At 40.0% G+C, this 27,910-nt stretch overlaps 1 protein-coding gene across 2 annotated transcripts in view; it reads left to right on the forward strand.

Annotated features, from left to right (window-relative positions):
• The first annotated feature begins 1,985 nt into the window (after positions 1-1,985).
• HTR1E (5-hydroxytryptamine receptor 1E) overlaps positions 1,986-27,910 on the forward strand; it is a 90,643-nt gene continuing 64,718 nt past the window's right edge. For both annotated transcript variants that reach the window (XR_015251377.1, XM_086707365.1), the window contains exon 1: positions 1,986-2,541. The gene's annotated coding sequence lies outside the window, so the exon portion shown is untranslated. The remainder of the gene's footprint in view (positions 2,542-27,910) is intronic.

Below are 27,910 nucleotides of genomic sequence, written 5' to 3' on the forward strand. Positions count from 1 at the left end.
AATGGGTAAGGGGCTTAAGGAATCCACTCCTGAAATCATTTTTGCACCATGTGCTAACTTGGACGTAAATTATAAAAAATAAATAAATTCTAGAAAGTAAAAAAATAAAATAAAATAAAATAAAGTAAAATAAAGAAACATTTTTGTTCTGCTTGTTTTTACATAACAGTTCTATCACCTAACACATTTCAAACTGATGACTTGGAAGTACTATCTTTCTTTGGTAGGAAAACATCCTCCCATCCCATGTTCCTGTTTGGCTTTAGACCACTTAAGCCTTTTCTTTTAGTGTAATAGGATTAACAGAAGCTAATCACAGTTCAAGACTATAGTTTACCAACCTGCCTTTCTCTTGTTTAGTGAAATTCCCCTTCACACCATCACTCAGCCCCTGCTGATCCTGAGAGGCACTACAGAAGGCAGGAAGAAAGGAATGCATGCTTGCTTTCTGAATTGAAAAAGGATTTCATTTGTTTTAGAAAAGCCAAGCTACCAAAAATTAAATCAAATCAAATAAAGCCTTCTCAATTCAGCCATAAAGCCACACACTAGAAAGGCAAGTGTGAGGCAGGTATTTTGGGGAACTACATAGTTGTCTACAGAGGTTCCAAAGTCCTTTCAACTTCTATCAGGATGACTATAGATCATATAGTCTGCATAAAACTTGCCATTCCACAGCATTATCAACAATAGCCAAACTATAGAAAGACCCCAAGTGTCTGTTGACTGATGAATTAGAAGATGTAACATATATAATATATATAACTGGATATATATATATATAAAACATATAATGGAATATTACTCAGGCATCAAAAAGAATGAAATCTTGCTATTTGCCTTGACATGGATGGAGCTGGAGTGTATATGCTAAGCAAAATAAGACAGAGAAAGACAAATACCATATTATTTTCACTCATATGTGGAATTTAGGAAACAAAATCATATGAACATATGATAAAAGAAAAAAAAAAAGAGGGAAGCAAACCATAAAAGACTCTTAATAGAAAACAAACTGAGGGTTGATGGAGGGAGGTGGGTGGGGGATGGGCTAGATGGAGGATGAGTATTAAGGAGGATACTCGTTTTGATATGTAAGTGATGAATCACCAAATTCTACTCCTCAAACCAATATTACACTATATGTTAACTAACTAGAATTTAAATTAAAAATTGGAATAAAGAAACGAAATAAAAACATCTTTAAAAAAAAAAGATTTGCTATTCCATTTTATAACTCCCAATCTCTCCTCTCCCATCTGCCAGGGTTGTAGTTCAAATAATCTGATTTTTTTTTCTCCCAAAATATCAGGGAATCAATGTATATACAGCTTCAAGTTTTCAGAACCACTTAAGTTCCCTCTGGGGAAGTAGTAACCAAAGCCCTCAGTATGCTTCCTTCAGCAGTGCCAGGATTCTATAAAGTCCCTCTCAAGTTAACTCCTCTGGCCTGGCAGCAGGTGAATATCCCTGGAACACTGGGAAGAGCACAGAGACCTTTGCAGCCTGAAATATCAACTCCAACACCTCCTTTTCTCTTTTTCTCCTCTGTTTTCCCCACCTCTCTTCCCCTTTCCACTTTTCCCCACCCCCAATGCTCCCCTACTTCTTCCTCACCCTCCTCTTCCCACCCCTCTCCTTAAAGCACCCTGTGGATGTTGACTGTAATTTTCCCCCTGGGGAAAAAGGAGTAATTCACTTCCAGAGGATTTGCCTGGAGGAGCCACAGACAGGCGAAGTCCAAACCTGTCAGCTACTGTATTCCCTCTCTCCCCAACCCAAGCTGGCCACAGAATAAGGGTATAGGGTCTGCCTTTCCTTGCACCACCTGGACCCTTCTCGCCTGGGCCTCCACCAACAAAGGGCTCAGGCGGTGAGACCCTGGTCCACACCGCCAACCCTGTAGGCCAGGTTTATAGCGTGGACAGCGCTGCCCTCTAGTGTTTGCAACCGGGAGCCCTGAGGGCGCCATCAGCTTCAGAATTTCTCTTTTACAGGCTAAGCAAGATCTGAAGCACCTCAGAGCTCCGACCTCCAAGTTCTCCTCCACCGCCACCGCCCTCATCGCACCCCGGCTCACCTTTTCATCCCACCCACCCCCTTCGCTGTTCAGTGGTGTCCTGCGCGCCTGCAAACCTGCCTGGTGATTTAGTAAACTGCTCCCCGCTCCTGTTCCTGTTCCTGCTCCTGCTCCTCCTCCTCCTCCACCTCCTCCTGCCAGCTCTCGCTCACGCCTCCTCTTCCAGTCGGGGCACCCAGACTTCGCAAAGCGCAGCGCCTGCCGCCTGCAGCGCCACGGGGCAGCCCAGCGCATCGCGCTCCCAGCTCCTTCTGGCCGCAGCCAGGGGGCACGGGCGCTGGCAAAGGACGCTCGAGGGCCCAACGACCCTGGACTCAGCGTGCTCCAGAGCTGGGTGTTGAGAGAAGCTGTGCTTTCATAAAGCTCGGGAGAGAACGGAGCGCGTTTGGTGTGAGACTTGGGGAGCCAGCGGGACGCCCTAGGTCGCCCAGTACGACGCGGCTGCACGCACCGTCCACAAGGTGAGGGGCGCACGCTTCCGGGGACGACCTGGGCCTCCCTGCTCACCCCCTCCCCAGGCCAGGGGCTCAAGCTCTGGTTGAGGGATTTTTGCCCCCTCTGAGGCGCGAAGGCGGCCGGATTGGGACAAGGGAGGGAGACTACAGGGGTCGCGTGGGCACTGTGCCTGCCCCCTGGACCTCTTAGTAAGGAACGCATTTCTAGGTTAGACAATCCCCAAACGTGTGAAGCTGCGTGTCGACATTGTGTATAAATGTGGTTGAAGAATTTTATCCTGCTGCCCTTGCCAAAAGACTTGAGGCGGCTTAAAGATGAAATGAATGTGGGAGGGGTGCTAGGAGGAAAAAACTTGAGTGGAAATCACGCGGAGATGGGTGTGCGGCGAGGACCGCTGGAGGACGAGGTGATTTCAAAGCCAACGCTGATTGAAAAACCTTTGATTGGAAAGGACCGTACGGTTGCTCCAGCCCTCAGAAAATAATGATGTGCTTAGCCTGATAAAGAAAATACCCAGATGGGGAGATGATGGGTTTGACTCATTTTCTTAAATTACAAAATAAACCTTGAAAGTGCAAGTTAAGACGTGAAGTTTAGTCTTTGGCTATTTCCAAACCCAATACTGCAAGGTGAGAGAGACTGGCCTCCTGCGTAATGAAAAGGAAAGGGAATCCAGGCTAAATGGAAGTGATTCCTGCTCCTATCACAGGATGATACATGATTTTGCCTTGTTAATACATATATACTTTTGCTTTTTTGTGCCTTTTTTTTTAACCTGTATCCAGTATTGTATAGGACCTTGTATTCAACTCCACCCTGCTTGTCCTTGAGTTACAAGGGTGAGGCAGAGGGTGTCAGCATCCCAGGATGATGCTTTCTAACCTTCCTCACTGTCCTTCCCTGCCTCCTGCACCAAATCTGAGTCCAGGAGGGAATAATAGATGGTCAAGTAAGTTGGGGGAGGGGTGTTTTTCCAAAATATGTCAGGGTTCTCCTACCACTCTTCTTTTACCCCAAGCTCCAGCAGTTTATGCTCTTGTTCTGAACTTGACATTACTAATACATTTTCCATGGTTACACATTTGGACATAATGTTCATGACCTTAGACACCCAGGGTGGACTTATGAATCTAGGGCTTCCCTGACTTAACCCTGTTTATGGAGCAGGAAGCAGGGGCCTGGATCTGGCTCTCCATGCAGCTTCTTTCATAGGGAGCATATTTGCAATACTTTCGAAATACAGATTTGAAATACAGAAAGGAAATTATGAGCCAGCCTTTCTGTACTTCTGGTGCACTTGTATTCCTACTGAATTAAATGAGATGACCCTGTCTTCAACAAATAAATGAGTGGAGGCGTTTGAGGCCCATTTAGCAAGTGCAGAAAATATGCCTGCCTGCCTTTCTCCTCCCTTCAGAACTTTAGCCCTTAGACCACAGAACTGTGAAAATGAAGCTAGCCTCCCAAGTGGGACTCAGTTCAATTTCTGTACCATGTTTAAAGCAAAGTGTGTTGCTTATTTCTGAAATTGCACAGCACCTCCACAACTAACTATTTTGCTGCCTTGAAGTGGGAAAAGTACTTCTGCCCAGATATTTCATCACTAGAGATCTATACAGAGAAACTCATTCAAATCCTGACTCATCATTGTTGATAGAACTTAACTATTATGTCATCATCATCTGATATGGGCTTTTGAAACCCAGGGATTTCTACAGATCTCTGTATAAATTGAGACTTGTAATGATAGAAGTGGAAAGGAGCTCAAAAAATAATGTAGCCAAAACTGTGGTTCTCAGAGTCTTGGTAAATGCATGCCTAAATATTCCTTTAGGTGGTAATTCTTCCTCTTATAAAGATTTCCAGGGATGAAGACTTCACAGATTACTTTTATATTAAAAAGTATTCAAATTGACTATTAATATCTACAAGCTGGCAAATTTAAAATTCTACAGGAATCAACATCACAAACAGTAAACTCAAGTTTTCATTTTCTCTTCTCCTGCCCATGGTAACTTGACTTGGGGCATATTCCTAGGCCAGGTGTTCCTGGGTATCTTCCTGGACACACCTTTCCCTTGGGCACATGATGACACATCAACCACGGCATACCTTGATACTCACTCTGATGTCACCTTTGTTAGCCATTTTGGTATCTATTCAAAACATTTCCTCCCCATTTCTTCTTATTGATGCCTGGCCAGCATTAATTATGTAAACAAACTTCCTTTTCTTTTGAGATAAATAACCAAGTCAGGATTTCTCAGAGATAGTATTTAGGAAGAAACAAAATCTAGGACACACCACAAGCTCAGGTGATGCTGCAATATGTTCCCGTTCCTGTTTGATGAGGTTATTATTGGAGAGCAAAGTGAGGTTATCACCAACAGCATCTCATCCCCAACTAGCTGAAGCTCCTCTCTATCAACATATTACACCATCACCACCACCAAGATTCCAAGGCTTCAGATTGAAAGCAGATCCCTTTACAGAAAACCTTAGGCCCTGACCTGATGGGTTATCTTCTCATTGCTCAAGCATCTGATTCCCTACACCTCACCTTTATACACATGTCATTTTTTCATGCCTGTGGTCCTTCTTGGAATTTTATTTCTATGCTAGCCTTTAAAAGTAAAAGATCTGAAGCTAATATTTTAATATGGGGAGGCTTTTCCTCCATTTCTGTAGGCTTATTTACATAAGAAAATAAGCTTGAGGCTGCTCAAGAAGTGAGTTTCCACAAAATAGGGATTTATTATTCATACCATATGTTATCAAGGCCATTTCAGGGTAGAGGTGAATCTGGGCATCTCATGCTATATGCTCCTTTCCCCTCCACCTCCCACATTTTTATATGTATGAAATTATATGAACGTTAACTTCATGAAAACACTGAATATGCTCTATGGGCAAGGAGGGGGCAGATGGATGGACAAGGAAGGAGAAAAGGGAGAAGAAATGGGTGAACAAGGGAGAGAAAGGGGGCAATGGGGCAGCAACTCTTTAGAGTGGCTGACTACTCCCTTGTTTCCTCCTCCCTGAGTCGTTTTGTAGAACCAGTATTGTGGCCCCTAAAGCTTAGGGCCCAGGTGAGTGAATTTACCAAAGTCCATCCTCCTGGGAATAAAAGGACTTTCATCAATATTCTATCTACTTTTCATAATTTGGTGTCCCTTTTCAAATTTTTTGGATTAAAAAACTAAGAACCAGAATTTATAAAGATCAATTAATCAATTTGTTGTTCCTAAATCATAACAAATTGGTAAAATCCTTGAGAATTCTATTTCTAATACAGTTTGATTCTAATCTTGTTTTTCATTTTTAGTGTTCTCTCTCTTTCTTTTTCTCTTTCTCTTTTTTGTCTTGCCCACTGTGGATTAGCTGATTCACTATGGTCCTTATCCTAATAGATTTCAATGCTTTCATTTCATGATTTTATTCTCCTAAGACACGCCAAATGAAAAATAACATAGCCAGTGGAAAACTTGTAATAGGTTCATTGTTAGCACTCTCTCCTGTTGGTCAGTCCTCAACACATACAGCTGTAGGATTAGGAAGACAAAATCCTTTAGAAAAAGCTGTAAAACCCAATTCTTCTACATCTGGATCATTTAAAACTACAAGTTGTAAGAGGAATGAGCATCTCAAGATTCTAGTTATCGGTACAGACCAGATGGAAAGTCTTTATGAAATGTGGCATGAGAAGGAAAGCATTTTTATAGCAAGAATATAATATTTTGAAAAACAGCAACCAATAGAAGCAGCAGCATGCAATTCTAAAATTCTTAGATCCTTCTAATGACCCCGTCTACCTAAAGCACCCAAATAAAGTAAAACCAGACTCCAGGAAATGTCTTTCCTTAGCTGCAGCTGTTCTTTATCCCTTTATTAGATAATGGGCATGTGGTGATATTTCCAAGAGATTTTGGAGGAATCTGACTTAAACGTTAAAGTATGAGTTTTGTTGGGACAGCTTGCCCAAGGAAGTCACATTTGTGTCAAGATTGGTAATCTTGCGACTTGAAGACAAGCCAGAGTGTCTTTGGGGAGTAAACTTCACCAAATGGATAATGAGAGTTATAGGCAATACCTCTCAAAAAATGACTTCAGCTACAATACCCTAATAATGTTCAGAGGTATCATAGGTCCATTCATCTGCACTGGTGGGAGTGGGGAGGAGGAAGGAACCAAGATGATGAACGTCTGCGTCTGCTATGCTTCAGGAACTGTACCAAGAACTGCACATACATTCTTTTATTTAATCCTCAGAAAAGCACTGTAGGGTAAGTGTTATCAGCCCCACAATTATCAGCTTCACATCCTTTCATTAAAAACCTGTATTTGCCATCCAACCACCTGACCTGCTGTCCTTTTCAGGGAGCTTCAAAAAATCCAGACAGAGCGAAGTGAACATACACAAGGAGAATACCTAGAGAGAAGGTCTGAGAAGTATGCTGGTAATTGAGGGGATCCTATGAATTTGGACTTTACCCTGTAGGCCTGGGGGAATTATTATAGGATTTTTAAAAGTATTTATTAATAATAATGTTCATACAGAGATGTATACAAATCCTAGTTGTTAAGCTCAGCAACTTTTCTCAAACTGAACATACCCATGTTACTAACCACCACCAAGATAAGAAATGGCACATCACCACACAAATAACCTTCCCAACCCCACCCAGACATCACATCAACCTCCCTAAATGCAACTCCCTGCATTCCAACATCATAGATTATTCTGAGCTTTCTATCTGTGTAAAGTGTAGGGAATGGTATCTTTTATGATTTGGTTCAGTGTTATATTCATGAGATTCATTCATGCGGATGGTTATACTAGTAACTTGTTCACTTGTTGCTGTTGTTATATGCCATTGTGTTGTATGAATGTGCCACGATTTAATTATCCATTCTACCACTGATGGGCGTTTGGGTTGTTTCCAGGTTTTTGCTTTGATAATGCTTCATTATGGTATTTTAAGCTGTTGACCAAAATAATTAGTTTGGTGTTATAGAGAAGCCATTCTCACTGCACTACAGAGTGAAAGAGAATAAGTGTGGAGGAGGCAGTTGCCCTGAGAGCCCAAGCCAAGGTAGTAGCAGTAGACAAGGAGAGAGGGAAACAAGAACACAATTAATTAGGGCTACAGTGGAAGAAGGAAATGATAACGTACAAATAATAAACAGACATAGAGAGTGAAGGAAAGTATGGAATGCAGGACAACTCTCAGCTTCCTAAACTTGATGAATAATGTTTCCTTTCACCAAGACTGAGAACACAGAAGAATGAACAAAAACATATTTGTTGGATCTCAGAAGATTAAAAGAATTGCCCAAGATGACTCCAAATCTGTGCTTCTGCCACAAAGCACTTTGTTTCTCCCCTGGCTCCCACCAAGCCCCTTCCTCCTGCAAAATCACCCCTCACACCCCAAATGGTAATAGTCACCTAAAAAGAAACATGAACTACTTCATGTTTCCTGAACTGTTGACCTATGAATCATTTGCTTTTCCCTTCAATTTTGTCTCACAATTACCAAAAGAGAAGGAGATGATAATGAATCAGCTAAAACTTTGTTTTACTGCAAGATAGAATTCTTCTCAAGAGAGTAGAAATAAATGAAATAGACTGCAGATGGCCTAGTCTTGCTCTGGTTCATTCAGGAGGGCAGATGTAGTTAACAAAATGTGCAGAGAGGCTGATTCCGGCACTTCATGGAGGAGTTGTCCAACACTATCTGACTCACAGTTAAGACTACCTGTGAAGTATGCACTCTGCATCACTGGGAAGTGCAGCATGTTTGGGGACATGTCACAGGTTGGGTTCTCAGTGCTCTAAGAGAAACACAGTCTAAGATGGGTTTTATTGTGCAGTATGTTGATTAGGGAATGCCCTTGTCTTGAGAGCCACAATGGAGGAAATGAAGGAAACTGCTCAGCAAACTGAGCTGCAGAACAACAGCCTCAGCCAACCCTGTGGCGAATCTGAGCTAAAAGTAGTTGGGGCATCATAGTTGCCCCAAAATAGGTGAAAAGGGTCCGGCTTTCCAACCCCTTCCTCCATCAGGCACTGAGTGGGAGCTACCCCGAAAAGAGCACCATTTTGGGAGAGGCAGCTCTCAATGGCCAAGGACATCCCCGAAGGGGCTGATGGCTGAAGGCTGTCCAGACCCAATCTCAGCAGCTGGCTACAAGCTCTTTCTTGAAGGAGGGATCTGGGCAGTATGCCTCTGTGTCCTTCTCAGGATATTTTTTTATTTGGACTTTGACTACAGAGGATTAAGCTAGATAACCTTGCAGGCCTTCCAGCTCTGACATCTGCATATACTTATTTCATTAGATTTTCCAGGTTCCTGGCAGCATTGGGATTTGCATTTACTTATTTCATATACCCAGGTTTGTAAGCCACTGAAGAGTTTACAAACTTGTAAATATTTTTCCATTTCACCTTTAGTCCCTCCTCCCTCCCATTTCAGCACGTAAATATATCACTTGAATAGCTGAACGTGGATGGAAAGCAAGAATTCCTATAAACATATGTGGTCCCTTGATGCAGAACTTCTCGTGAGAAGGTAGACAGAGTAAACTGCCAACTGTCTTGGGAAGGAATTTTTAAATCATCGTAAGGGGACTGTGTGTGTGTGTGTGTGTGTGTGTGTGTGTGTGTGTGTGTGTTTAGTGTTTGAACTTGAAATACACTTTGCCACAACTGCTCCTTTTATGATTGGACCTGCATGACAGCTGAAATATAACAGAAAAACTGCTCACGAAAAACCTCTCCTTGATATCTCTGCCTGTTCAATTAAGTAACATAGTATCCCACAAAGAGATTTTATGCTGTACACTTTTGACAAGGGCTGACTGAAACTTGGCAGCTTGAAGAACCTCTCAGAACAAATTCTACCAGGGAAACCCCTGCAGTCACATCCGACACAGCAGTTCCTGAGCTGGAGATGCTGCCTCTGACCTCATGCTGCATTCTACCTTTGCCTTCAATTCTGGGGCTGCTGCTCCCAGCTATACCACAACTGTATTTAGCGAACTGCTACCAAGAACCACTCTACACAATTTCTATGGCCCAGAAAGGACAGAATTACACTCTGTTTTCTACATCCATCCCAGCTCCATTCCTTGGTGCTAGTTTGGTTTTCTTTCAGAAATAATTTTTGTGTCTACAAAAGCATAATCTTTTTAAATTTTTTTAATGTTTATTTATTTTTGAGAGAAAGACAGTACATGAGTGGGAGAGGGGCAGAGAGTGAGGGAGACACAGAATCCAAAGCAGGCTCCAGGCTTTGAGCTGTCAACACAGAGCCCAATGCAGGGCTCGAGCTAACAAACAGTGAGATCACGACCTGAACCAAAGTCAGATGCTTAACCGACTGGGCCACCCAGGTGCCCCAAAAGCATAATCTTTTAAGAAAACATCACTAGTTTTTTGGCCTTCATTGTATTGATTTTCCGTAGTGTTATTATTCTGATTCTCCAGTTTGCTTCTGTTGATTGTAATCTGAATTCTCTCCCCTTTGTCCTTATCACCTAAAGTAATTTATTTGATTCCTCTGTGCTTCATTGTCCCATCTCTAAAATGTGAATCACAACTCCTGCCTTATAGACCAATTGTAAGGAGTAAAGAAAACTTAGTACAACTTAGGCCATGAAGAAATGGTATTATTACAATTATTGTCATTATTATTCTTATGGGGGTGCTGTACAAATAATCCTGACCTAAAATGAGGTGAAGAATGTGGTCCTGGCTTTGGAGAAAATAAAGAGAAATGGGTCCAGGCCAAGTTCCACTGCCCTGAACCCTGTTGGCAAGAACTTTTCTCTTTTAATTACCACCATTGCCTCTGATCAGATATATCCTCAAACCCCAGAGAATGCCTTTCCCGCTACTTTCTCCAACCACTGAATCTCTACACCCTGAATCCACTCACACATCCTTTCTTTATACACACAGGACACGAGACTGAGCCCAGTATGTGACTCTGGAGTTTCATTTGCAATTTCTCTGCACCTGGAAAGTGCACACTCTATAGTGATGCCTCTCAAACCATAGTGTGCAGGAGAAGCACTGGGAAAGCATGTTAAACCTCATGTTCCTGGTCCCCACCTGCAAAGCTACTAATCAGCAGGGGAGGGGGGTGAAGCCAAGGATTTAAATTTCTCGCAAAATCCCAGGTAATGCCGATGCTGCTTATCTGGCAAACCACACTCTGGGTAGCGGAGATCTATGGGAGTCAGCATGACATACAAAACTAAATGTTTTTGTTAAAGCTAAAGAAACAGGAAAATATGTCAGGGAACTTACTCTTAAAGAACTACAGCCCTGATGAGAGATAAGTAATCTTTAAGCAATAAAATGTGTTGCTGTCATGCTGGAAGTATTTTATTACCAGAGAACTCTTTATGGGGAAGGCAAACTGCCTTTAAAAATGAGCAAGAATATCACATCAATGAGACAATGGCCATCTCAAAGGGTACTAAAAATTTACAAAATTCAATATACAGTAAAACCTTGGATTGAGAGTAACTTGTTCTACTAGTGTTCCTCAAGACATTTCCTCAACACTAGTGTTCCTCAAACATTTCTAATAAATTTTAACTTGATAAATGAGCGATATCTTGCAACTTGAGTAGTACATGAGGCCAAATGTCACATAATCACAACTGAGCCAATGATTCTTGAAATTTGCTTTGATATATGAGTGCTTTGGATTACAAGCATGTTTGTGGAACTAATTATTCTTGCAAACCAAAGTTTTACTGTATACTTATGATTTTTTAAAAACTGGCAAACTAGCAAACTAGAAATAGAAGAAATAAATTTCTTAGTAAACTGGAAATAAAAAGGAACAGTTTTTCACATTAAGAACATCTTTCTCAGGGTGCCTGGGTGGCACAGTTGGTTAAGCAGCTGACTTTAGCTCAGGTCATGATCTCACGGTTCATAGGTTTGAGCCCCATGTCTGGCTCTGTGCTGACAGCTCAGAGCCTGGAACCCACTTCAGATTCTGTGTCTCCCTCTCTCTCTGCCCCTCCACCACTAGTGTTCTGTCTCTCTCTGTCTCTCAAAAATGAATAAAAACGTTTAAAAAAAATTTTTTTAAAAGAACATCTTTCTCGGGGCACCTGGGTGGCTCAGTCAGTTAAGCGTCCAGCTCAGGTCATGATCTCGCAGTTCCTAGGATTGAGCACCACGTCAGGCTCTGTGCTGGCAGTGTGGAGCCTGCTTAGAATTCTCTGTTTCTCCCTCTCTCTGCCCCTCCCTCACCCACACTCTCTCTCAAAATAAATAAATTAATTTAAAAAAAAAGAATATCTTTCTCAAACAATAGACAACATCATGCTTATTGGTAAAACCCTATAAAGACAAGGATGCCTAACAGCAGCAGTATTTAACAGTCATCTGAATGTTCTAATCAATGTGATAGAAAGAAGGAAAAGAAAAAAATAGAGAAAGTGATATAAATTTGTAAGTACTGGTCATGCAGTAACTATATTATTACTTACAGATGATGTGATTATCTACTAGGAAAACACAAGTGAATAAATGAAAATGCCATTAAAAAGTATGCAGACAATAAGATGTCTAGCTACAAACTATACAAAAGCCAATAGTTTGCCTGATTAGCAACAATATAATTGTAGACATTTCTACTAAGCTTGCAAATCACTGGGGAGAAAACAGACCTGAGAAGTGTTAAAAGATTCTGTCAGAGTCCAGGAAGAATGAGAATTAAACGCTCACCTCATCTGAGGAAGATGGAGGACGAGGACCCTGGAGAAAAAGACTCCACATTCCAAAACCAATCCCTATGAACTCTGTAATATTTATCCCTCCACAATTTCTGACAACACAATGTGGCATTGTAATTAACTCTCTCCTGTATTACTGTAAATGTACAAGAATAGTATACTTACTTAAGTAGCTTACACCTTAAAACTTTATTACATAGTACAAATTTTAATTTGAACTCTGTCCTACTCAAGGAAATTTTTGTCACCTGCATGAGAATTTGGCATTTAGTAATCCATAAATCTCTCCTGCCATTATTGTCCAGCATAATTTAAGTAAACATTCAGGGAAGGAGAACGGTTTCCTTTTTCATTACATTTTCATTTGATCATTCTGTCCCTCTGAACCTAATTAAATTCCTTACACAGATGTTTTTAAAAAATCAAGTATTAAATATGACATTTAATTAGTAATTAGCAATTTTGCAAATTACTAAGATGCACTCACATTGGCTAGCATATTTTATTTCAAAGATTCTAAAATGGCAAAGCAATGTCATCTCCTGACCCTTTCTGTGACATGATAAAGCCTGGTTCTGTGGGCAGCTGTGGCCTTAATTTATGCCCAAGGCATTGGAGGACTAAAACGTACTCACCCTAGGTTTTGGTCACTTACATATAAATGTAGCACCTTACAAAAAGGGATGAAAAATGACTTTAGAGGAAACAAAAGTCTCAAAGCTCAGAAGATTTGATTCGTTTTTCAGCCTGGTAGAGCGACAATGGCCCTGTGATTCAGATGGAGCAATTTTCTCCAGCACTTTCTCCAGCATTTTCTCCATGGCAATTTATGCCTTCGTACCAAAAAGGTGGCCAACTGGGTCCCATTGACTTTTGCAGAATCTCTCACTTTGCCTTGAGTGTACTAAGTGCCTCTCTCGCAGGCATATATAATATTGGTATGCATTTAATTAATAACTGATGATTCTATAATGTTGTTATTATGATTGTTATGCATTACTATTATATTAAAATATATAGTATTTATAGCATATGGTTTGTCTGTTTAAATAAAAGATGAGTATGAATGTAGGGGTAAGAAGGGATGGAGTAGAGATTTAGGGTCAGAAGGCCTAAGTGAATGTCCCAGCTTCCTGGCTGTGTGAGCTATAGGGTCTGTCATCACTAATAGGACAATAATACCTGCCCTGCCTCCCTAGCCTCCTTTTAGGGAAGTGACTCAAATCAAAGTGTGGTGTTGGAATTCATCCTTTACATCATCATTGTGTTAAGTCAACTGCATCTTGTCTCACTCCTAGGGAGCAAATCAGCACAGGGCTCAAGCTCTGGTGTTCAAAGAGCCAGGTTCAAATACTACCTCTGCCACTTGGTGACCACTTGCTTTGGGGAAAATTACCTCTCTAAACCTTAATTTCCTCCTTTGTCAGGCTGTGGGAATTTAAGATATGTATTAATCATCTGTTGCTGCATAACAAATTACCCCCAAATCTAATGGCTTAAGACAACAGACTAATTTTCTCACAGTTTATGTGGGTTGGGAATCTGGGCATGGCTTAGCTGGGTCCAGTGGCTCAGGTTTCTCTCAAAGCTGCAATCAAAGTGTCAAATAGGACTGCAAACCTCTCAAGACTCAACTGGGGGAGGATATGCTTCCAAACTCACTAATGTAGCTGTTGACAAGCCCAGATCCTGGCTGGCTGTGACCCATTGTCAGGTGTACCTCTATACAGGGCTATTATTAACAGAGCTTGCTTCTCCCAGATGTTGCAGCTTGCTTGCCCCAGAGCAAGGGCTGAGAGCAAGAGATTCCAAAACAGAAGGCACAGCCTCTTTGTCACTTTGTCAGAAGTGACATCCCATCACTTTTGCTGTATTCCATTCATTAGAAACAAGTCTCTAGTGCCAACATGTACTCAAGGGGGGAGCAGGGGAGTGGCAGAAATACCAGGAGGAACAGATCATCAAGGGCCACCTTAAAGCTGCCTACCACAATATAATATACTGAAAGCCGTTTGATAAGGACTCAATTCAGTATCAACTGCCACAACTACCTCAGTACTGTTCTTAGACTGAAATTAGATAATCTATGTAAAAGAAATTTGTAAAATGTAATGAGCAATGCAAAATCAAGATTTTATTAGTTTTGTTTTTGTTTTTGTTTAAATTCCAGTTAATTAAGACACAGTGTAATAATAGTTTCAGGTGTACAATACGGTGATTTGACACTTCCATACATCACCTTGCTCATCACAACATGTGCCCTCCTTTTTTTTTTTTTTTTTTTCAACGTTTATTTATTTTTGGGACAGAGAGAGACAGAGCATGAACGGGGGAGGGGCAGAGAGAGAGGGAGACACAGAATCGGAAACAGGCTCCAGGCTCTGAGCCATCAGCCCAGAGCCTGACGCGGGGCTCGAACTCACGGACCGCGAGATCGTGACCTGGCTGAAGTCGGACGCTTAACCGACTGCGCCACCCAGGCGCCCCAACATGTGCCCTCCTTAATCCCCATCACCTACTTAACCCATCTCCTTTCCCTCCTCCCATCTCGTAACCGTCAGTTTGTTCTCTATAGATAAGAGTCTGTTTCTTGGTTTGCCTCTCTCTTTCTTTTTTGTTCCTTTGCTCACTTGCTTTGTTTCTTAAATTCCATATGAGTGAAATCATACGGTATTTTTCTCTGACTTACTTAGCTTAGCATAATACACTCTAGCTCTATCCATGTCATTGCAAATGGTAAGATTTCAGTCTTTTTGATAGCTGAGTAATATTCCTGTGTGTGTGTGTGTGTGTGTGTGTGTGTGTGTGTGTGTGTACCACCACACCTTCTTTACCCATTCATTAGTTGATGGACATTTGGGCTTTTTCCATAATTTGGCTATTGTTGATAATGTGCCTATAAACACCAGGATGAATGTGCCTCTTTGAATCTGTATTTTTGTATGCTTTGGGCGAATACCTCCTAGTACAATTTCTGGATCGTAAGATAGTTCTATTTTTAACTTTTTGAGAAACCTCCATACTGTTTTCCACAGTGGCTGTACCAGTTTGCATTTCCACCAACAGTGAAAGAGGGTCCTTTTTCTCCACATCTTCACTAATACCTGTTGTTTCTTGTGTTTTTGGTTTTAGCCATTCTGACAGATGTGAGGTGATATCTCACTGTAGTTCTGATTTGTATTTCCCTGATGATCAGGATTGTGGGCATCTTCTCATGTGTCTCTTGGTCATCTCTGAAAAATGTCTTCTCTGAAAAATATCTATTCTTGTCTGTCCATTTTTTAACTGGATTATCCATTTTAGGGGTGTTGTGTTTTGTAAGTTTTTTTTACCTATTTTGGATACTGTTTATTAGATAGGTTATTTGCAAATATCTTCTCTCATTCCATAGGTTGCCTTTTAGTTTTGTTGATTGTCTTCTTTGCAGTGCAAAAACTTTTATTTTGATGTAGCAGAAAGAGAAATTAAGGAATCAGTCCCATTTACAATTGCACCAAAAACAATAATGTTCCTAGGAATAAACCTAACTGAAGTAGTGACAAACCTGTACTTTAAAAACTCTAAAACACTTATGAAAGAAATTGAAGATGACACAAATAACTGGAAAGATATTCCATGCTAATTGGTTGGAAGAACAAATATTGTTAAAATGCCTATATTACCCAAAGCAATCTACACATTTGATGCAGTCCCTATCAAAATACCAGCAGCACTTTTCACAGAGCTAGAACAAACAATGCTAAAATTTGTATAGACCCACAAAAGACCCCAAATAGCTAAAGCAACCTTGAAAAAGCAAAGCAAAGCTGGAGACATCAAAATTCCAGACTTAAAGCTATATTACAAAGCTATAGTCACCAAAACGGTATGGTACTAGCACTAAAATAGACACATAGATCAATGGGACAGGATATAAAACTGAGAAATGAACCCAGAACTATATGGTCAATTAATCTTCAACAAAGGAGACAAGAATATACAATGGGAGAAAGACAGTATCTTCAACAAATGGTATTAGGAAAACTGGACAGGGGCACCTGGGTGGCTCAGTCAGTTGAGTGTCCAACTTTGGCTCAGGTCATGATTTCACAGTTCATGAGTTCAAGCCCCACACTGGACTCGCTGCTGTTAGCACAAAGCCTGATTCGAATCCTCTGTCCCTCTCCCTCTCTGCCCCTCCCCTGCTTGCACTCTCTCAAAAATAAATAAAAACATTTTTTTAAAAAAGGAAAACTGGACAGCTACATGCAAAAGAATGAAACTGAAAAAAAAAAGAAATCAAAAAAATAATAAAAAATAAAAAAAATAAATGAAACTGGACAACTTTCTTATACCATACACAAAAATAAAGTCAAAATAGATTAAAGACATAAATGTGAGACCTGAAGCCATTAAAATCCTAGAAGACAGCACAGGCAGTAAGTTCTTTGACATCAACCTTAGCAATATCTTTCTAGATATGTCCCCTGAGGCAAGGGAAACAACAGCAAAAAATAAACTATTGGAATTTTATTAATTTTATTAACAGTGAGAATCTAGCTCCAAATTACAGGTGGTGATAAAAGAATAGCAAATCAAGGATTAAGATACCTGAATTCTACACCTTACTCTCTGAATGACCTTGGCAAAACCATCTATTTGTTTTATGACTTAGTTCTCCTATAAGAACAATGATCATAACAGCTTTACCAGGACAAAATGAGATAATATATATAAAGTTATGCTTAAACCTAAAGAAATGAGGTGATGATGATGATGGTGATGATGATGACGATGATGACAGCAATGATAAAGACAATTACATATTTCAGCTACTGCTTCTTGGTCCTCTGTTGACAACTGAACTAAGCAGATGTGATTTTTATCAGTTTTGTTTCAAATGTATGTATCAAATCCAGCTTCTTCCAATGTTTACAATACTTTTATATGGCTTAATCTTATCTTGCTTTCCACACTAGATATGCTACCCTGAAAAGAGGATGCAAATACAATTTTGGGAAACTGACCCATAATTCAAACACACAGAGGTTTCCATGTATCTAGTGGAATTGTAAAATGTACATGTGATATTGTGATATAATTAATATTTTTGTAATAGAAATCATCTTTAATTAGCTTGAATTTTCTGACATTATATCACATTCTGTAGAATTGGGCACACCAGTTTACACCAATATGTAAATATTCTTCTAGTGTATAAGTAATCAAGCTTTATAGTGATTGAAGAAAGAACTCACAAAACGGCCTTCTGAAGTAGGCAAATATAACCAACTCTTGATTATCTAAAACAGTGTTTTATGTTTGATTCTTGTGTTATCTACATTTCTTTTCTCACTGTACAGTGACATAAATTTAGCAGATACAAAACAAGTTCAAACTCCTTCATTCAAGTCACCTTAAGGGTGACTTTTTTTTTCCTCTGCTTAAAATGTTATACATATTTATTGTAGAAAATATGGAGATACAGAAAAGTATATGGAAGAGAATTTAAATTACTCATATTCCCACCACCCTCTGCTTAAAAATGTTATACATATTTATTGTAGAAAATATGGAGATACAGAAAAGTATACGGAAGAGAATTTAAATTACTCATATTCCCACCACCAAGAGATTGCCACTGTTAACTTCTGCCTCTGGGGCTTTCCTCTATATGGATGGAATTTTTTTTATATAATTAGAAACATACTATGTATTTTTTTATTTCTACATTTTTCCAATTAACATCATATCTTTAGTACTTTCACATATAATTATTCTTTTAAAACATCACTTCTAGTAAATATGTAACATTCTACTGTATGGATATACCAGAAGTTTAACCAATCATTATTATTATACTTTCAGGTTGTGACCAAGGTTTTTTTTCAAACACTATAAATCATAGTGTAAAAAGAAATTTTTTACATATATCTTTGTCCTTTATCATTCTGGTTATTTTAGTAAAAATCCTATAGTAAAGGAGTCCTTGAAGTCATTGGGAGGAAATAAGGTTTGGTAATTTAAGTGTGTTAAGGATTTATACACACTCGATGGCCTTCTTTTACCCCTCCCTGCCCATTCCCCTTTGGTAACAATGTGTAGGCTTTATTGCTGGAAATTGCCAAAGCAACAATCTAATTGGGGTAGCCATCTGTCATATTTTTGCCCACCCAACATCCATGCCCCTCTTCTGGTAATAGTGTTCTGGTTTTCCTTGAGAAACCTCACCTCTTCATTCTCAATTCGTATGGCTAAGGTCAAATTGAATGCACCCTTTGCTCCAAAAGTTATGTGTGACCTAGACTAATCACAATATCTTGTTCTCCTGGCCACTGTGATTGGTTCAAAGATGGCCCATAATCCAGAATAGGCCAATCAGATTCAGTGCAACACCGTTGAGAGATTTACAAATACCATCAAGGCATTCTGTCTACACTTGCTTCAGAAATTTGAGGATCAGTGCCTGGAACTCCTGGGACCAGATTTAATGAGACAACTTCCTAAGGATAAACCTCCTTACATGGAGGAAGGAAGAAATGGATCAAGATTCTTGATTTTTACTGTTTGGGTTTGGGTTTTTGGATCCACCTGTGCCTGATCTCCTGTGGACACTGAAGTCTCATGAGCAAATACATTCCTGTTTTTGCATAAACCAATTTTTAAAAAAAAATTTTTTTTTTCAACGTTTATTTATTTTTGGGACAGAGAGAGACAGAGCATGAACGGGGGAGGGGCAGAGAGAGAGGGAGACACAGAATCAGAAACAGGCTCCGAGCCATCAGCCCAGAGCCTGACGCGGGGCTCGAACTCACGAACCGCGAGATCGTGACCTGGCTGAAGTCGGACGCTTAACCGACTGCGCCACCCAGGCGCCCCATTGCATAAACCAATTTAAGAGGATTTCTGTTATATGCCTTTGAAAGGATCTTCAATAATCCAGAGATCTTATACCCTCAATTGATGAAGATGAGTTTTGGCTAAGATAGTGTAAGTACATACTTGATGAGTTGTTGGTTAAGGCAGATCCTGGAGCTGAACCCTAGTTCCACTGCTTACTATGTAATGGAGGGAAAGTTACAAGACCTTTCCCCACCTCAGTTTCCCTATCTCATTCCCTAATGAGGAGAATGTTAATACTTAATCCGTAGGGTTTTTGTAAGGGTTAAATAAGTTGATATGTAAAAAGTGCTTTGAACAGTGCCTGGCACCTCATAAGTGCTGTGTGTGTCCCTGCTGTTGATTTTTTTAAGGTGGAAAGCGAAACACAGGAGAGTAAATTTCACTCATGCAGAGATTGATTGGCTAAGCGAAAATTCAAACTTAGGTCTTCTCTATTCTCTGCTTGGTGTGCCTTCTCAAAAGTTAACCTTATCATCATCTTTATGACAGAGATTTAAGCATTAGCTTTGAGAGGGTTTCTGTCCACATATTTAAATATTTCTATGAAGGGGCGCCTGGGTGGCGCAGTCGGTTAAGCGTCCAACTTCAGCCAGGTCACGATCTTGCGGTCCGTGAGTTCGAGCCCCGCGTCAGGCTCTGGGCTGATGGCTCAGAGCCTGGAGCCTGTTTCTGATTCTGTGTCTCCCTCTCTCTCTGCCCCTCCCCCGTTCATGCTCTCTCTCTGTCCCAAAAATAAATAAAAACGTTGAAAAAAAAAATTTAAATTTTTCTATGAAAAGCATTTGAGGGAAGTCTGAAGCCCATAAAATAGGTATATGTTACAGCAGTGACCAGACCCTATCATTAGGATTGTAGGTTATTATAACCTGTAACTGAATAGCTTTTATTATAATAAATTTAATTAAATTTATTGTTAAATTTATTGATCAAATTTGTGTTAAAGTTAAAATACATTTTATTGTAATTTCCACTACAACAAGTGACTGAAAAAGAAATACTTGGTAACTTTTGCAGCTTTTTTATTTTTTAAATAATATATACCTTCCCACTAAACCAGTTGCTCTTGCAGAATGCTTGAATCATTTGGCTCTCAGCTGGAAGGTTCCCATTACCTTCTGAGCGCTGGGTGAATGTGTGCTGCGGGAGGCAGCTGGTCTCTCCTAAATGTAAATCAGATTCATCATGTCTGGCTTGGAGAGAATGTGGCATATGGCAAATGAATACAGCTGCCTGGTTAATTTTTCCACCAAGAATTGGTCTAATACTTAAATTCAGAGTGAATAAAACATTTTCTAAATAAGGATATTATGTTCAAATTCCTTATCACTGTTAAGTATTAAATCAGGCCATTCCCCTGAATTAAAACAAAATCCTACTATCCTATTCGAAAAAGTACATGGTATCTAGTATCCAATGTCATACTATTCAAGTCCAACAAGTACCCTCCTTAATGCCCATCACCCATCTAGTCCATCCCCCGCCACCTCCCTCCAGCAACTCTAGGCTGCCTTTTTATTTCTATTATTAAAAAACATTTCTGGGGTACCTGGGTGGCTCAGTCAGTTAAGCAGCTGACTTCAGCTCAGGTCATGATCTCATGGTTTGTGAGTTCGATCCCCACGTCAGGCTCTCTGCTGACAGCTTAGAGCCTGGAGCCTGCTTAGGATTCTGCGGCTCCCTCTCTCTCTGCCACTCCCCTGCTTGTGTTCTCTCTCTCTCTCTCAAAAATAAATAAACATTTAAAAAAAATATTTCCAAGCAGCTACATTGCCTATTATTAAAACACAGACTATTCTTTGGGTGGAGAGCTTTTCCATAAGGCTTTTATAAAGTACTGCTGAAGGAGATGGAGAGTATGGACAAATGGTAGAGTTGGGGAAAGATCCATGGCCTGGGGTTTTGGAGCAGTCAGACCAGAGTTCACAGGCCTGCCACTTCTTGGCTACCTGGCACCAAGCAAGCTACGAAACTACCCTCTGCCTTAGTTTCCTCATATATAAAATGATAGTAATATCATGCAATGATGATAATACAAACCTCATAAAAATTGTCAAAATCAAAATGAGGAAATGCATATAATGCTCTCAGCATAGCTCCTGTTGGATAATAAACATTAGCAATAATGTGAGCTGCTTTATTGTTGGTCGTAAAGTTTTGCTGAGTTGTCTTTATAACCATGGGATAATTATCAAACCTTTCTGGGCCTCAGTTTTGTCATCTTTCTGAGTAAACTGGGTCAGTCCATATAAAATGCCTTTCAGGTTTAAAATACTATGACAATGCCTGCAGGTATTGAGGTAAAACAAAAATCTCTAACAGTGTCAAAGTGGGGAGAATTTTTTCAAACCTATTCATGCAGAGTGAAGTTGAGCCTCATCCCTTCTCCAAGGGTGACCATCCCCTCAAAGAATTCGGCAAGGACCATCTATTCATGACTTTCATCCATCTGGCACTCAGACTTTTCAGCACTTGTGTGGGGAAGAGAGTTCAACAGCTCATTGTGGAATTTTCCTCATTTATGACAATTTTTTATATGTTTTTTTACATTTATTTATTTTTGAGAGACAGACTGAGACAGAGCACAAGTGGGGGGCAGGGGGACAGAGAAAAAAGGAGACATAGAATCCAAAGCAGGCTCCAGGCTCTGAGCAAGCATTCAGCACAGAGCCCAACATGGGGCTAGAACCCACAAACCATGAGATCATGACCTGAGCCGAGGTCAGTCACTTAACCAACCAAGCTACCCAGGCACAGTTGTCATTTATGACAATTTTAAAAGTACTACAGCCACTCTTTCAGATTCCATAAATGAATTCTTATCATAATCAAAGGGCATCATGAGGTTGATAACACAGACAAATCCAATTCAAGGATTAATTTCATTAGTGAGGATCACTAATATAGCTTATTCCCTCCCAATTGTTTTGGTGGGGTGGGTGTTGGGTGTCCTATTTAGTTGTCCATATTGATCAAGCTAACCTGAAAATCTCCTTCTCAGACCTTAACTTCGTACTTCACCAACAGAACTTTTGAAGTATCTGTGTTTTACTTTTCATGAGGGGCTCTTAAAGTTTTTTTGCTTAGACTCCAAAGTCAAAAATTAATTTAAATAGCATTACTTTCACACTAGACTTCTGAAAGCCTCCACATATCATCATTAAATCTAAATTGGTATTTTTTTCCTTAAAATATGTAACTTTTAAAACAAATGCCACTCTCTATGTGAATAGAGCTATATTGATTTATGAACTCCAGGAAGAATTACCACTAGGGAAAAAGACAGACTAGAGGAGTATTAGTTGTTAGGCAGATAAAATATTTTAAACTGGTGGTAATACTCCTCTTACAACATGTATTTGTGTTCATTGATATTTATACTCATTTTCCAATAGTGAATTGTAGATTGATGCAAATATATTCAAAACTAAATTTGCTAAAAGGAAAAACAGTAGACATATCTATTTAAAAAATTTTAATGTATTATTTATTTTTGAGACAGAGAGAGACAGAGCATGAGCAGGGGAGGGGCAGAGAGAAAGGGAGACACAGAATCTGAAGCAGGCTCTGAGCTGTCAGCACAGAGGCTGAGGCGGGGCTCGAACTCACGAACCACAAGATCATGACCTGAGCCGAAGTCGGACGCCCAACCAAGTGAGCCACCCAGGTGCCTCAGACATATCTACTTAAACATACACTGCAGGGCCACCTGGGTGGCTCAACTGGTTAAGTGTGCAACTTCAGCTCAGGTCATGATCTCATAGTTCATGGGTCACAGCCCCACATCGGATACGGGCTCTGTGCTGACAGCTCAGAGCCTGGATCCTGCTTCGGATTCTGTGCCTCCTCTCTCTCTGCCCCTCCCCTGCTTATGTTTTCTCTCCTCTCTCTCTCTCTCTCTCTCTCTCTCTCTCTCTCTCTATTTCTCTCTCTCAAAAGTAAAGAATAAACATTAAAAAATTTTTTTAAAAGAATCAAATATATCCCCCAAAACTGAAGAATGCCTTCCTAATAATATAAATGGAATAATGCAAATAATGTCACTTGAGTTTAAGTGGCACGCAATATTTTTAGCCCCCAGATTGACTACTGGCATAAGTACCAGAAAATAAAATAGAAACTAGGTACAGCCAGGCATGGGCAAATATCCTTTCATACATTTGTTAAGAAACTCAGAATAACTGCCCCTTCTTTGGTGTGACTTTTCCTTAGTTGAGGCTCTCCTGATTACAAGTAACAGATTCCCACTTCAAATTAGCTTAATTAGCAATCCCTATCAAAATAACACCAGCATTCTTCACAGAACTAGAATAAATAATCCTAAAATTTGTATGGAACCAGAAAAGACCCGAAATAGCCAAAGCAATCCTGAAAAAGAAAACCAAAGCTAGAGGCATCATAATTCCAGATTTCAAGTTGTATTACAAAGCTGTACTCATCAAGACAGTTTGGTACCAGCACAAAAACAGACACTCAGATCAATGGAACAGAATAGAGAACCCAGAAATGGACCCATAAACATATGGCCAACTAATCTTTGACAAAGCAGAAAAGAATATCTAATGGAATAAAGACAGTCTCTTCAGCAAATGGTGCTGGGAAAACTGGACAGCAACATGTAGAAAAATGAATCTGGACAACTTTCTTACACCATACACAAAAATAAACTCAAAATGGATGAAAGACCTAAACATAAGACAGGAAGCTATCAAAACCCTAGGGGAGGAAACAGGCAAAAACCTCTTTGACCTCAGCCACAGCAACTTCTTACTCAACACGTCTCTGGAGGCAAGGGAAACCAAAGCAAAAATGAACTAGTGGGACCTCATCAAAAAGGTTTCTGCACAGCGAAGGAAACAATCAGCAAAACTAAAAGGCAACCAACAGAATGGGAGAAGATATCTGCAAATGACATATCAGATAAAGGGTTAGTATCCAAAATCTATAAAGAACTTATCAAACTCAACACCCAAAAAACAAATAATCCAGTAAAGAAATGGACAAAAGACATGAATAGACACTTCCAAAGAAGACATCCAGATGGCCAACCAACACATGAAAAAATGCTCAACATCACTCATCATCAAGGAAATACAAATCAAAACCACAATGAGATACCACCTCACACCTGTCAGAATGGCTAACATTAACAACTCAGGCAACAACAGATGTTGGTGAGGATGCGGAGAGAGAGGATCTCTTTTGCACTGCTGGTGGGAATGCAAACTGGTGCAGCCACTCTGGGAAACAGTATGGAGGTTGCTCAAAAAATTAAAAATAGAACAACCCTACGACCCAGCAATTGCACTACTAGGTATTTATCCAAGGGACACAGGTGTGCTGTTTCAAAGGGGCACATGCACCCCAATGTTTATAGCAGTGCTATTAACAATAGCCAAAGTATGGAAAGAGCCCAAATGTCCATGGACAGATGAATGGATAAAGAAGATGTGGTGTATATATATATATATATATATATATATATATATATGTATATACACACACACACACACACACACACACACACACACACACACACAATGGAGTATTACTCGGCAATCAAAAAGAATGAAATCTTGCCACTTTGTATCTATGTGGATGGAACTGGAGGGTATTATGCTAAGCGAAATTAGAGAAAGACAAATACATGACTTCACTCATATGAGGACTTTAAGATACAAAACAGATGAACATAAGGGAAGGGAAGCAAAAATAATATAAAAACAAGGACGGGGACAAAACATAAGAGACTCTTAAATATAGAGAACAAACAGAGGGTTGCTGGAGGGGTTGTGGGAGAGGGGATGGGCTAAATGGGTAAGGGGCATTAAGGAATCTACTCCTGAAATCACGGTTGCACTATATGCTAACTAACTTGGATGTAATTTTTTTTAATTAATTAAAAGAAAACAAATTAGCTTAATCATGACAGGAATTATTAAAAGGTGCTAGGATATTTGGTGGAACCCAAGAGCCAGAACTAGCTGCTAGGAAGTTATCAGGATCCTGGGACCTAGTATGTATCTGTCCCTCTTCTCCTCTCTCCCCTTTTCCCTCCCCCAAGCTGGATTTGTCTTTCAGTGCATCTGTATGCATGTAGTCAAATGCTGATGTCTACAGCTCCTTAGTTTAGATGTCCAGGTTGAAGTAATGCAAAGAAAAAAACAGTGTTTCTCACTTGAAGGTCCAAATGTTTAGAAAAGAGACTGATTGACCCAGACATAATTAGGTGTCTATCCCTGGACCCAATAAACAATAGCCAAGCAGTGAGTTTACCGAATGTCAACATGGTGCTGTGAATCTAGTCCTAGCAGGATGAGAACACTATGCAGAAAAAAATGAGGATATAGGTTGTAGATACACTCCCCCAAAAGTTGTCTATTCTTTCTTTGGCTGGCACGTGTGCGCACGCGTGCACACACACACACACACACACACACACACACAACCTACTTTTATACATTTTTATTAAGAGTACTCCTGCCATATATGATTTAAGAATCTCTCATAAGGACAGTTAAGCATCTGACTTTGGCTCAGGTCATGATCTCACAGTTTGTGAGTTCAAGCCTGGCATCAGGCTCTGTGCTGACAGCTCAGAACCTAAAGCCTGCTTTGGATACTGTGTTTCCCTCTCTCTGCCCCTCCCCTGCTCGTGCTGTCTCTCTCTCTCTCTCTCTCTCTCAAAAATAAACATTAAACAAAATTTTTTTTAAAGAATCTTACATTGAACTATGCTCTTATCCACCTTCTTCCTATAGGGAGATAATCCAATCAGTCATCTAGCAACTGAAACCAACATTTCATCAGTTGGCCCTTCACCTCATAGTGAATGATTTCCAGATTCATCCATTTTCCTTCTAAGTCATATTCCATTTTGTTCGGACAATGCTCTTTTCCATTCTGCAACTCAATGCTTAAGTGGCAAAATTAGAAAGCTATCCAAAACACAAACACTCCCACATAGAAAAAGACACAAGAAGCAAAAATGTTCACTGGAACACCACATTATTGGTTACCGGACCACAGAATATATTTCATTCCACAGTACAAGAATTATAAGGTAAAGGGTAGAATAAACATATTTTATGGGCATCCACTGGTGCTGGGTGGGGTTCTTTCCATAATCAACTGTGTCACCACCTTATAATGCAAATGAAGGAATTCTTTGTGCATGCCACCCTGAGTGACTTAGGCAATCAGTTCCACATTCCTTCTATAACTCTATTAATTGTAGCCTTCTCTATTGATATAATGTCTCCTTTAGTGAACATTCTTTCAGTTGCAAGTAAAAATATACACAGATACAAAACTACACACTTTAAGTTAGTTTAGGTAAAATTTAAGTTAGAAGTTTTTTGGAAGGGTACAGGGATGTTATCAGTTAGCTTTTACTGAATAACAAATGATCCCAAAACTTAATGACATAAAACAGCACCCTTTCTTTTGAAAATTGGCTGGGTAGTTTTTGTCACCTCAGCTGGTCTCTGCTGAGATTACTCATGCAACTACATACAGCTGGCAGGTCAGTTACAAGTCTATCTGGTATGTTCTCATATTTCTGGGTGTTGGCAAGCTATCAGCTAGTACAGAAGAAGCAGATGGACTATGTGGTTCTCATCATCCAGGAAACTAAATGGGATTTCTTCACATGGTGGTCACAGGGTTCTTAAAAGAGCAATAGAGTAAACTGCAAAACTCTTAAGACCCAGACTGAAGAGTCACCCAATTCCATTTCTGCTATGTTCTTCAGATCAAAGTAATTCATAAGTTCAGCCCAGATTCAAGGAATGGGGAAACAGATCCATCTCTTGATGGGAAGAGCTACAAAAGACATTTTTGCGATCTCCAGGGAATGATGTTTCAAGGAAGTCAAAGATAATATGTATAGCCAGACACCACTGGAACTAGGAACTGTAGACCTCACAGAACCTAGGAGATTTCAGTTTTTATTCAGGACATCCATCTGCCTCTCATCACATGGTCTCTTGCTCTGCTTCTCTCAATAAGATAACTAACTTTATTTTGTGACTGTCTTCTCTTTGGTGTATGTATATAAGACAAGAGAGAATGGCCCCACAATTCGCCAGTGTGCATGTCTTCAGTTCAAGTGATCTACACAGGAAACTGAATAGTGTCTTTTGATACCAATGGGCAACTGTTCACTCAATTCACCTACTATGTCTGGGTGAAGAGCCACAGGATAGACACAAAATTGCTGGGAGCCCACCCTGTGAAAGGGGGTGTGGGATCCTTCTCAGAGGATGAGACCCAGGAGGCACATTCTATCACAGTGTGTAATGACAAAGCCTGTGTGCCATGAAAAAAACAATTCTTCAAATGATATAAGTACTCTATTACCGAGTCATTAACAAGCAAGTGCAACAACAATGGAAAACAAGCTTGTCATTTTCTTTTATTCCTTCTGAATCTGAAGTTCCTGTAAATACTCTCTGTTCTTTTAAAAGGTTGATAAACAATATTTAATGGGAGTTAAATTTGGTCTACAACTTATTTTTTTCATTTGCTTTTCTCCCCTTTTCTTCCCCTATTGAAGGAAATAGTCTAGAGCACCATCACAGGATGTGTCTGGGAAATGAGCACAGCATAAACCAGAGAAAATAGACTATCTGCATCCTGATAGCAAGCTTGATTTTCAGGAACTTCCCTGAGCCAAGTCTTACGACTTCACCACACTCTCCTAAAATTTCCAGAGGCCCAGAAAAGAATCCA

Source organism: Puma concolor, chromosome B2 (assembly GCF_028749965.1).
Source record: "Puma concolor isolate L17-30 chromosome B2, mPumCon1.1.hap2, whole genome shotgun sequence".
Lineage (NCBI taxonomy): Eukaryota > Metazoa > Chordata > Mammalia > Carnivora > Felidae > Puma > Puma concolor.